This window comes from Phodopus roborovskii, unplaced genomic scaffold (assembly GCF_943737965.1).
Source record: "Phodopus roborovskii unplaced genomic scaffold, PHOROB, whole genome shotgun sequence".
NCBI classification, from domain to species: Eukaryota; Metazoa; Chordata; class Mammalia; order Rodentia; family Cricetidae; genus Phodopus; species Phodopus roborovskii.
In genome coordinates, this window is record NW_026126433.1 from 30,582,000 (window position 1) to 30,595,643 (window position 13,644).

Genomic DNA, 13,644 nt, shown 5'->3' on the forward strand with positions numbered 1-13,644 from the left:
GTCCAGAAGAGTGAGAGTACTAGAAGGAATTGATACCTATTTTTAAGAAACTAACAACTAAAGACAAGGTAGACTTCAAATATCTAAAAATCTTTTGTGTCAAAGATAAAACATATTTGTTCTAGACTGTACTTCTCGGGTACAGTCTATAGGACCTCAGAAGATAGCATAAGGGAATGAAGCTAGCCAGGTGACAGCAAAACAACACTACATGACTGATAGCCAATGGCCAGTGCCTTGCATGCACAGGATGTGGAACTCACTGGGGAGTGCAGTGCTCTGGAGAACTGGACAGCTTGCAAAGAAAGTGGCCACACCCAGGTCTGACTAAGTGCGGCCCTGTGGGAACTTTGGTGCAGCCTTTCGAGATCCTCTAGTTCAATGAGAGCCAGAAACTCTTATTTTTATGCAAAATCTGAGTTTCTTCAATGTTTCCTTATTAATTTTTTAAAAATGATACATGGGCCAAGTAAAACACAGTTTTGGAAGAGCTCTACATAGAGCCTCAGTTTGAAATCTCTGTTCTAGAATAAAACTGAGGCTAGTGGTACAAGTTTCGGTCACATTTTCCCTGCTTGGTGTGTGTGTGCATGTGTTTGTGTGTGTGAGTACACGTGTGTATGTGCCTGTGTGTGTATATGTGTGCCTGTATGGGCACAAGTGATTGTGTGTGTGTGTGAGCACATGTGTGTATGTGGGTGTGTGTGTATATGTGTGCCTGAATATGGACACAAGTGATTGTGCGTGTGCGCGCACGCGTGTTTGCACATTTGTGTATGTATATAAATGTTTGTATGTGCATATACTCTGATAAAGGGAAAGACAAGCAAGACCTATAATAAAAGTGAGGTTTGCAGCAGACATGATTGATGGCTTGTACATGGGTCCCAGCACCCAGGAGGCTGAAGCAGGAGTGCTAATTCCAAGCCAGCCTAGGATACAAAGACCCTGCCTCAAAACAATCGATTGTGAAATCTCCATAACACTGTCAATGCATACCCTGAATATATTTAATTTAAAAGAAAATAAAAAGAAAAGAAAGGGAAAGAACAGTGACTGAAGAGAAGATCACTGCAGAGGACTATTAATGGTCTGTATAACCCCTGTTAATTTGTTTAAATGAGATATGTACAAAATCCACGTCCCTCATGGCTGAAAAACGTCAAGAGTAAAATGCTTGTTTAGTCTGGAAGTTGGTATATTGTTTCCCGTCTGGCTAGGTATTGTTTCCCAGTTGAATAAGGGGGGAGGGGAGCTGTCTTCAAAGACCATGCAAACAACAAACAGCTCTCCACAGGATCTTATACAAGGCTTTTCTCTCTCAGTGTGATTGCCCCAGCTATCAATAAACATTATTTGACTTATAACTAATTAATGATAAATAATACACACATTTGAACTAAGAGGTAGTTTAGCAGAGTGAATAACAGCCCCTCATCTTGAGCCAGATGGCCTGGATTCAAACCCCAGACCCACAGTTTCAGCTGGTAAGTGCCTTCACTTCACTATGGGCTCATTTACAAGAGAATAAGCCCATGCAGCAGCTCCTGGGGTGGACAGACTAATGTAATAGATGGTGTAATAGATGGTTAGCTCTGAGTAACAGAGACCTACCCTCCCTTGTCTTCTAGAATTCCTTGTCCCAGTAGATACTCACTGAACAGCTTCCTCTGTATGGATATGGGATACTTGCAGTATTTACCAGAGCAGTGGGAGGAAACTGACTTCAGTGTGTCCAGTACATCCTCAAGAGCAAAGTCCAAACTGAAAGGAAGCAATCTAGGCAGATCTCCTTCACCTGTCCAATTAAGTGTGTAAATTATAGAGCCCCTCCCAAATCTGGCATTTGCTGTTATCCACTCAGGTAGCTTGGTCACATCTACTTTAAATGTCTTATATTTCTGTATTAGTTAGTGTTTCTAATTTGTTGTTGTGGTTGAGACTTAGTTCCCAATTCGGAGAGAAAAATTAACCCCAGCACTTGGGAGGCAGAGGCAGGTGGATCTCGGAGTTCAAGTCCAGCCTGGTCTAAGAGCTAGTTTCAGAACAGGCTTCAAAGCAATACAGAGAAACCCTGTCTCAAAAAAAAAAAAAAAAAAAAAAAAGAAAAAGAAAAAGAAAAAAGAATGAGGAGGAGGAGGCCACGTTATCAGAAGGAGGACGGTGGGACAGAGCTCCGAAGTGAAGTCTGTGCCAGCTCTCATATATCCATAGCCCAGGCCAAAAACTGCCCTCAGCTATGCATGTGCAGCTTCCATTGACGTCAGTAAGAACTGTGCTCATGTAACAGAAGGCAGAAATTTGGCCCTTTGATTTTAATAGAATTAAATGCCAAACGTTTTGCTGATGCAGGTTGCAAATTTAAATCCCCAAGGGTTAGAAAAAAAAATGCAACAGAATACTGTTCTGTTGGCAATCTCATCTGTTGCACAGGCCATGTAATTAAGTGAATACCAAATTTCTCAAGCCTAACTTGGAAGCCCTCAACACTATTGCGCCTGTGTGCTGTGTGTGGCCTCCCATTGCAGAAAGATCTTTAAATGTGATTCCAAGATTTATTCTGGAGCTTCAGATACAGTTCAAACACACAGCTCTTATTTCTTGTCAGTTGTAGAATTCTGTTTCTAGAAAGGACATTCATTCACAACGATGCTAACATGAGCTCATGGTGCCAAGCAGACTCCACACACCAGCTTACATGATGGGTGTGTTAAATGTAATGAAATCAAAGGACTTAGTATTCTCATAGTACTTGGCTTCGGTTTCTGCCTAATTTATGTTCAGGCATATCCATAGCTTTGTCTTAATATTTGTGTGGTTTCTAAAATCTAATTTAATTTTGTGCAATGATGTTAACAATTGGGGCTCCCAGACCTGAGCATGTGGTACTAAAATTCCGAGTAGTGAAATACAAGCCAATTGTAATATTGAGTCAGGCCAATGACAAAAAGGAAAAGTATTACCCCAGCTGAGATGAAACATCTTGTTTCTGATTCCTTAATCAGCTGTTCAGACTTCTCTGCTTTGAGTTTAAAACTGTGAGGTGTTTGGAGCTTAGACAGATGGATGCATCATCATTACTTATGCCACCGGCCTCTCTGTAGGTGATAAGGGCTACTGAAGCCTTCTGAGATGTGTGTCATTTCTCTCTTCCTTAAGGGAGAACTGGCTTGTATTAGCAATAAATTTGGAAATAAGGACAAAACATATTTAATCTAGCCCTTCACTGCTCCTCCTCACTTCAGAAAATAAGGATTCATCTCTGCCTCTACACCATGTATTTTACCCAAAGAAGGGACATATAGCATTGCCTGTAACTGAGAGTTGAGGAACCTGTTTTGTTCAGGAGAACAGTGTCCGTGGATTCAACATATATACACCATCCTGGGGGCTTTAGAGGCAATAAAACTGATGTCTTGCTACATATTAGCCCAACATTTTAATGAGTTGAGGTTGGGCAAGAAGTCATCAGCTTATGTCTGAAATAAAGTCAAAACAAAAAAATAAGCAAACAAAAAACCAGTATGAATGCATCTAGAAATAGACAGAGACTAACACAGATGGGAAGGGTTTAAAAGTGGTTGCTCTTGAAAATTTAGAGTGGAGGTGCAGGGTAGCAAGACAGAGGGTAACTGTCCTCTAACTCCGGTTTAAGCTTGTTTTGATAGTCACTAAAGAATGCATTATTTCCCAGTTCATTGTATTATGGAACTATACACATCAGAGGAGGAATGAATTCTTTCTAATCCAGTATTTTTCAACTGACAGTAACAATTGATCATTATGTTAAAAAAAAAAAAAAAACCAATATAGTTAGTTTAACCAACCTTTCTTAATGAAACACACTGATATAAAGATAAAACAGATGAGAAGGCATAGGTTCTGTATTACAATAGGAAATACTTCCTATTGTGGGGTCATCATAAAAATTTTTGAAGCCAGATTGTTTTCAAACATACTACTCAACATTCAACCTGAAATTTAGTCCCTATAGCCATAATACCTACTGTCTATCAAGCCAATTAGTTATAAATGAGATCATACAAAAAGTGCTTTGAAACCCATAAAGTTAAATCCATGTTTATCTCATTGCCATGATTAGTTTTATTACCACCACTACGATGATATGAGAAATATCCAAGCTATCAGATGTTTAGTTAGTTCTATACAGCTCTTCAACACCAAAGAGAGCCAGCTCATTCCAACCTCTGCTCTGCTGGGAGGTCAGTCAGGCTTATAAGCAAAGAAATTCTGAACTAGTAACATCATAACACTGCTGGGAAGGTAATGATTAGGATACATCATGGAGTTATATAAAACAGAACCCAGATTTAGCAAAGCTACTGAGAATATGATTTGGGGAAAGTTAGTTTCTCTCAGCCTCAGAATATCATCACTATTGTCTTCAAAAACAATCACTGTTGTAGTATCTGCAAATATAAAAAGCAAAAAGACTCCTTACCTTTCTTGGAGAAAGGTTAAACCTGTAGTGCCATTAGGGGATAGAAATCGTGCCTAGGCCAAGAGGAAGAAGGGACAAAAAAGATTGTGTTCAAGGAGCTCTCCATGACCTATGGTGAGACACTGGGAGATGTACAGCTAGTCTGTGTATGGAATGTTCTCAGAGCACTACTACCTCTGCTCTCTTGCTGTAGATACATCCATCCATTGCAAATCCTCACACTTGCAATTTTCAGGCCATGTGACCCACTGGCATTTTGACATAGGACTCCATTATTGGTGTTCAGGAGTATCCTGTGTGAAGAGCATATATTCAGCTGTGTTGGGATAGTGCTAGACTGAGAAGACAGAAGACCTCTGCTCACCTCCAGTTGTGTCATCATCTCATCTCTCCATATCTTATTTGTCTTCCTCAATAAAAGCAAAGGAATAAAGGCAGAACAGTGTGTAATAGATACAACTATGTCTATTTTACTCTAGAATGTGCAGTGATAAGAATGAAAACAATGAATTGGAGTATTGAGAACCCTAGAGTCCGGGTAGACTATGGGTCCTGACAAAAATGTGACTATCAACCATGATAGTCAGCTGTCTGATTCCTTCAAACTTATCTCACCATAGTTCAGGGTCCTTGCTAACAAACTCTGAACCATGATGGAGCCAACTGATTTCTTGTTCCTACAGGCTTCTTTCAGTTCCAGAAACTTCAGAGAAACATGAATCCTAATGATTCATTGACTGTGAAGGACTAATAGAGACTTTCTGCATGTCTGGCCAGAGAATATGAACACATGTGAAATATTTGGAAAAATATATAGCAATAAACAAGTACCAAATTCTGTCACACAGATAATGGGTTGCCTTGATTATGACTCTATTTGTACCATACAAATATCATTTTGGATAGTTTCTTTGAGAAGATGAAACCATTTTATAAAACTCCCTATAATCAGAAGACTATAGCCCACATGCCACCATTATCAAGCTATCTGACAACTAATGAGCTATAATGAAGTCTATACTCCTTTGAGTTGATGCTTCTCATTATATAATAGTGGCTCTATGAGGGCAAACACATTCATCTTAAAATAAATTCTGTTATCAAGCCCTTTGCATGATAGAAATGTGTAACGAGTATGGTTTTTCTGCCTGCCGCCTGGTCTTGTCCCACCGCTACGCCAGCCCCAAATAATACACAGAGACTCTGTATTTGATACAATGCTGTTGGCCCGGTTACTTGTTTCTTATCAGCTAGCTCTGCCTTTAATTATTAACCCATTTCTGCTGATCTATGTATTTCTCTTACCGGGGAGCCGGCGGCATACTGCTTTCTTCCGACTCTCCATCTTGACTCCTCCTTACTACTTCCTATTTCCTCCTTGTCTCCTAGTCCCTCCTATCTTCCTTTCCTATTGGCCAACAGTGCTTTATTATTAACCAGTATGAGAAACATACAGAATGACATCTCCCATCAGAAATGAAACCAGTGTCTTAAGATCACAGCAGAGGAAACATTATCATCAGTGGAAGAGGAGGAGCAAAGGAAAAGGACCAGATACTCAAAGAACTTATGCTAATACAACTTAAGCAGCACCTGTTCTGGCAAAAGGCTTTCTCCTAGAATATGGCCCAGCTACCATGAAGCAAGACCAAGAAAAATTTATCACCTGAAACCATTCATAAATTCACACAATTACTTTGGCAAAGATTTGTTGAATATATGCTGTGTGCTAGACCCGTTGATACAATCTTAAGATAAATGACTGAGTGAAAAATCAATCTCTGCTTGTAAGGAATTAATAGTTTAGTTCAAGAAAAAAAAATGTACTAACTGATATGGGTCATTCAATGCCATAGATGCTATGATCAATGCAAGGTTCATATTATAAACAGGACACCAAGGGACATGAAGCTTGGCCAAATTTTGGCACTAAAAATATTTTAAATAGTGATATATATTTAAACTACAAAAAAAATATGACTACTATGATCTGGCCTCAGTGAAGATAATAAACAGAAATGCTTATACATATAGTAAGAGACCTTCCCTCACATCTGCAGTTTCTGCTATGGGGCTCCAAAGGATGGAGAAGCACTGCCAATATTAGGCATCTACCTGCCAAATGTGTCACCAGCCTTTCTGGAGATCTAAAGGGATCAATATGGTAATATCTCCAGAGTATGTTAATTCTGAGTGAAAGCTACTTTCTATAAAGTATTCATAAAGGATATTTGGCTCAAGGCTCTGGAGATGACAGCCCTTGGGATACATCAATATGCATTAGAATCCCATATGTTCCAGAAGGGGTGATATTAATACCTATGTTGTTTGAACTCAAATCCCTTCCCATGGCTGAACATGGAATCAATTAACATGGTTAGGGTATGCTATTTTTAATGATGGGGAATAAAATGGGACAGAGTAGAAATATCAGAATATATTATCCACCGTGATAGTGGCCATTGTTTTGTGAAATGAATGTTTTCATTACAATTGTGATTCTGGATGGTTAGGTTTCTGTGTGTGCAGATCATATAAACACATCTGGTCATAATATATAATATTGCTGCCTTGTCCAGAAGAAAGTATTGAGATCCTGAGAAGTGAAAATACTTGTTCAGATATTTACAGTTTATTAGTGTTGGAACTAAGTTAGGACCTGGTAGTTCAGCTAAAACTAGAATCAAATTCCCCACCTCTGTTTTCTCTGGACTCCCATGATGAGGAATGGGGTGACAGAAGATGGAAGCAAGATAGATAGGGAGGTATTGGATAAGAATGGCCCCCACTGGCTCATATATTTAAGTACTTAGTCTTCAGGTACCATTTCAGAAAGATTAGGAGGTATGGCCTTGTTGAAGAAAGTGTATCACAGGGAATGCATTTTGAGGTTTCAAAAGCCCAAGGCAGGCAGGCTCATTGTGTCTTTCGTCCTGATGCCTGCAGATCTGGGCATGGAATTTTCAGCTATTGCCCCAGCACCATGACTGCCAGCCTGTCTTTATATAACAGTTGCTGTGGTCATGGTATCTCTTCACAGCAACAGAGCACTGAACAAGACAGAGAAGATAGAGATGAACCTTGGAGTCTCCTTTACAGTGATACTAGAACTTCTCCTGACTTAAAACAACCATGTTCCATTTACAAGCATAGAAACAATTGGTACTATTTATGAAGTGTTTACCCTGAACTTCATACCATGTTAGGAGCTTTACATCTCTGCCCTGTATAGAGTAGACAGTCTTATCATCCCAAGTATCCAGGCAAGGAAATAACCTCAGAATTAGGTAATGATTCAAAGCCGCAAAGCTATTCAAGGGCGAGTTAAACTTGAAATCAAATATAATGGTAAAATCACTCCTTTAAAGTCTTCATCATAACTCTGCTTCCAGAGGCTCCCATATTTTACCATGGTTCAAGTATATGTACTTCTGTCCACATCTATTACATATATAGCACATGTATGGATAGCTGATAGATATAAAGGCTCTAGCTTTCATACCCCACACTTCAATTCACATATTATAGGATAAAACTATACATCCATGAAAACATAAATGCAATCATTTATGTCTGAATTTGTGCTCTCCCATTCTTTTAAGTATCAGAGAAGATCTATCAAGTTTACTGACTCTGGAAATGAGGATGACTATCTATCCACATATGATAGCTGGGAAAAAAGCACTATGGTATGACACTGAAATGAATGAAGGTAATAGTAACATAAAAAATTAATGCCTCCAAAGATACTTTTACTGTTTATTCATAAAATAGGGATTAAAAGCAGCACTGTCCACTTTTCACTTTTTCTACACATATGCCTAAACCACCCCATTGTTACTGTTGAATTTGTTTTCGTGTGTGTGTGTGTGTGTGTGTGTGTGTGTGTGTGTGTGTGTGTGTGTTGCGTGTTAGAGCATAGGGGTCAGAGGACAACCTCAGATGTTGGGCCTTGCCCCCATGTTTGAGGCCAGATCTCTTTATTACGTATTCCTACAATACCAGGCTATCTGGCTAGCAAGCTTCAGGGAAGTCTCTTGTCTCTTTCTTCCATCTCACTATAGGAGCACTGAGATTCTAGATTGACTCTCCTTACGTGGCTGAGCATGAGCTCTGAGGATTCAAACTCAGGTTGTCTGATTAAGTGGCACACTGAACCATCTTCCCAGCTCAACAAGTAGACTCTTAACCTATTTAAGTTTGGAATATTAAGGCTGTACACACCATTCTTGACCCCAGTATATTCCATACCCATTCCTCTCTCCATTTTTTGTAACTCTCTTGTGTTATTTACACATAGCTGACCCCTGTTTGGATCTGAAACTCCTTGTGAGCACAATAATATTTTATTTCCTTGACAACCCAAACTGTCATGTCCTAGGACCAGCCTTTACATGTACTTGCACTTTGTAAGTGCTTATTAGAGCTGAAATAATAAACTCCTAGGGAAAGAACCTAGTCTAATCATATTACCAGACCAGGCTGCTGAAGTATAGAGGATGCTCTGCTTATTCTATGACTATCAGCCCTAGCCATGTCCACCCGAGGGTTGTTTTTCACTTGCTTATGTTTCTGTGTGTGCTTTGACACAATTGGAGTTACAGTAACTGAAAGCAGATAATGAAAATTGGAGACAATAATAAACAGTTCTCGTTTCTAGAATTGCTCCTAATTAGGTTTCTAATCATTGCTCATAATTCTTGCATTAGAAACTCACCAACTTGCTACTTGGTTGGATTGTGGCTACCTGGTCTGGCTATCAAGAGCAAAGTACACAGCTGCAGAGACATTGGCATAGCCATCAGCTGTTTCAGAAGTCCCTGCTATGTGGTAATGAAGCAGTCTGGTGATGGGAGTTGACAATGCAGAGTTGGAAGCTGCAGGCTTTCAGAATACTACAAGTGTTGATCAGAGCCCTCTGCAAAGGGGATGCAGTTCCAAATGATCCACATATAAATACTGCTCACTAAAATAATATTGAACTTCCATTGATTTTCCTCTCCTTTCTTCCCACAATGCATCATCCCTGCAATCCCCAAATTAGTTCCTTTTGCTTAGTCACCTCTCAAAACTTGATCATCCTTTGCATGTAAGCTCCCAAGTCATCTTTGAATTTTAACCTTTCCCTGAAGTTCCAAGAAGATAGAGTGCCATCAATAATGAAAACTATATACCTTTTCTAAGAAATCGAAAAATGTCACAGGAATGAAGAGCATCTTTGGTGAACTTCTGAGGAACAGGGAAAGAAAGACCAGAAGACAGAAACAGAATATACCAGAAATGTGGGGCAACAACATATAATGGGAATATCAGAAGGAGAGGAAGGAAAAGAGTGAGGAACAGGAAACACATTTGATCAAACAAGACTGAAAATGTCTCCAAATTGCTTTCAGATGCCAAATCACAGATCGAGGAAGGTGAGGAAACAAACACTAAGCAGAATAAAAGCCAGAAAAGCTAGAGTTATGGACATTTCCAAACTACAGAAAATCAGAAACATTTTTTTAAAATTCCTGAAAGAAGCTGGAGGAAGAATGCTTTCTGTACAGAGAATTGTATCCAATGTTTCAAAGAACCTGGACACCTAAGAAGATGGTGGGGTGAAACATTTGAAGTATTGAGACCAAAGGGCTAAAGTAGTGTATCCAATGAGAAGGCACTACCATAATCCAGGTGACAGGTAACAATGGCTTAGAGCAGGAAGGGGAGTATAGCTGCTGAACAATTCTGGACATGACACATTCTTTGTGTAGAACCAATGTAATTGCTGCCAAGTGAAATGTGGACTAGGACCAGAGCTCAACTCCAGTGCTCTAACCTGAGCAGCCACAAAAGTAGAACTACTGACAAGTGCGATTGGTTTGGCACCACTGAGGACTGACAGGGTGGGAGGCCTTTGCCTCAGCAGCCCTCATGAGCCAGTGGCAACCCTCACCCTCCAGAATCTGCTCATGTCTGTCTGTCAGTTTTCTTCACCACTGGCAGCCTTCCCTTGCCTGGGGCAGCCTGGGCTGCTTCAGAGAAATCTAAACCTCAGCGGGGGCAGGGGAAGGGTTCCCTCCTTGTTTATTTCCCTCAACCCCATAATAGATGCTTGCTCATTTATTACTTCTCCGTCCTTTAGAGTCCTCTTTTACCCCCTCTCTTAACCACTTTTTACTATTGCATAAGTGTGCTAATAAGAACAATACACTGGCATAAAACAATTCTTTATATTGTGTTTTCTGTTCAAATCACTGGTGTGGTTTCTGATTGGACCTTAATTGGTCCAACTAGAAAGAGCAAAGGACAGTCAGTGGGAGAATTCAATCCAAATGGCAAAAATGTTGCAGGATGGCAGGGATGGCTGGCCCCTGTGACAAGTGGTTTTGGCCATCATGTTAAAAGGAAGAGGAAGATTTTACTACTGTATTCAGCAATGTGGAAGACATTCAGTAATGTTGAAAGGTCATGTGTCAACATTAATAGCCCAGCACCATGAATACCTTGGTTTTCCTTAAGCTATCACCCATCCTTTTCTCTCACTATATAGAATTTGTACAGATTTGGTCTCAGAGCTTTATGTGACACCTAAGGTTGGCCATAATGCCACACCCACTGGTCTCTGTGATTTCAAGGTTAAATACATAATACACTTTGGTTCAATAAGATTTTCTCTTAAGATTTTTCTAGGGCATCAGGAAATGGAAATCCTTTCCCTATGGACAGAAAGCTGAGGCAGTAATGATAGTCACCTTGCTAGAACTTGCATGAAGAGAACAGAGGCAGGAGAAACCAGAGCTTGATGACATTTGTGTAAGCCCTTGGAGCTAGTCTGACATGAAGCTGTCCCTGGACTCTTTAATAACCTGAGGTGATTGATTCTTTGTTTCTTTTCATACCAATAAAAATTTAATGTTCTTCACTTACAACCTTCAATCAGAATATAACATCAGTTGGTGATTATGAAGTGCAAAATAATTGACAAATAATGTGAATTGCCAAGTCTCCATGACCAAGCTGCATGCCAGTCCTCCCAACTCTGACAGCTCCTTCTACTATTTGAGCCTCCTCTGATAAATACAGCCACATTTTTAGGACAGCACCTATACATATCACTCTTAAAAGTTTTCTTATGGAATTTAGGTTGGGACTAGAAAATTTTTCTGGATTGTGTTGAATAGTTTTTCTCTTTCCAGGTGACAAAAGACATTAATAGTGAAGAAAAGACAATTTCCAAGTCCTTAGGCAGTTGTACTATTGTATAGTGAAAACTCCTTATTCTAATCTTAGGAAAACAGAAAAGACACATCCATCTTGGTTCAGGGTTTGAGTAACCTAAATCACTGTCTTAATTCCTCATTTAGCCTCAAGTACAATAAAGAAAATTGATGTGTCCTTCCTTAGTTCAACTGAAAACAAAAAGCTAATTGGACAACTAGCCACTCCAGGACTGGGTAGCTAGGGAAGTCAGCCTCCTCAGTGAGTCACAAATACATGTAAAACCTTATTTGCCTTCTGGCCTTGCTCTGGCCACACTGGATGTCCCTGTTTAGATATAAATTTAGATCCCTGTGAGCTGAAAAGGGACTCTGCCTCACAGCCACCACATGGCATCACCTCAGAACAACGTGGGAGCCCCAGATTCAGGAAGACAGCATGACTGCTGCTAAAAAAGTAGTGTGGTGATCGTGGTGGTGATGGTGGTGGTGGTGGTGGTGGTGGTATGTGTGTGTGTGTGTGTGTGTGTGTGTGTGTGTGTGTGTGTGTATTTTAAAATCTCAGTGCTTAAATCAACCAATGAAATATTTATGAAGTCTAAAGTAGTGGGCAAGCTAACGACCTTCTTATGGGAATATCAATATTCTTGGAGCCAGTCTTAATCCAATATTCAGAAAGCTTCTCTTCCCCCTTCATCAGATTTATTTTCAGAAACCCTCCACCCTTTCATAAGTCTTCCTTATTAATGGGGTACGTGGTAGTAGATGTGCCAAGAGCAGAGTGAGGTAAGGAAGAAAGTAGTGTGGGGTATATTGGGACACAGAGAAGGGTCTTCTCCCAGAAAGTCACAGGTACAGCCAGGAGAGCTGTGTGGTATAGCTGCTCTGGTAAGTGTGAGAATGTGTGCCTCATCCAGTGACTGTCCTGCTGTTTTCGTCTGCTCTACAAATCCAGGTGTGTACATAGGACTTTCCTTCCTGGCAGGAGCCTGAGTGAGGGGTAGGAAGAGGGAGAAGGGGAGGTCCTAACCAGTGTCATGGAAATTACTACTGGGGAAAAAATATTTTCCTTCATCCATTCTCTGTTGAATCTGGGTGTTCCTCATGAGGGTGTGAAGAGGGCAGGATGAGTGTCCTCAGAGGCAGACATTGTCTAATGCTACACAATGTGCCTTTGTCCACCAGGGCCCTCTAGCATCTGCACTTTGCTGCCCACCACCCAGAAACCTGCCTACAAGGTGGGATGGAATTCTGCATTCTCTTTTCCTTCCTCAGCCTCTCAGTTCAGACTGCCAAAAATGGGGCCAGTTCAAGGGTGGTTTCCTGATGTGGGTACCAGTCCCTCAGGACTGAAATAAAGCCTGCCAACTCATTCCAGCTCTGCCCGCCCAAGAGCCATGCAGCAGCCCTCTCCCCAGGGCTGCTCTGTGTTCCCAAAGTACAGTCTGCCCTTTTGGGTGCCCCAGGAGCCTGGAAGGCATAGAGACTTCTTGGAGACATTGCACAGGGCAGTACTGCCAAGCTAAGCTGGAAACTAAGGAGGCCCAGTTACAGGTTGAAAGAGGTAGGTGTGGGCAATAGGGCTGGGGAGACAGCTGCTCACTTCATGTTCTTCCCTCGTCTGCTGGCATCTCTCCAGTGGGAACTGGTGGGCACAACCTCCTCAGAGGTTGTCTGTCTGCTGGAAATCCTACCTTATGTCCAGGGGAAGTTGATCAGGGACTCCTAGCCACAGACACTTCTCTGGGTTTTTCTCCTCTATAAGCTAAATCTTCAAATCCAAACTTAGGAAAGCAATTTTTAAACTTCCTATGCTTAAAGATAGCTGCAGAGGATACAGCAATGACGATCAGTCAGATCATTGCATTTCATCTTGCATGATGAGACTTACTGACCACTGCACTTGGAGAAGGAAGCCCCTATCCATGATGAAGAGTCAGGCATCCAGACCTTTTCTACAGATCCTCAGCCATATAAGTTCCT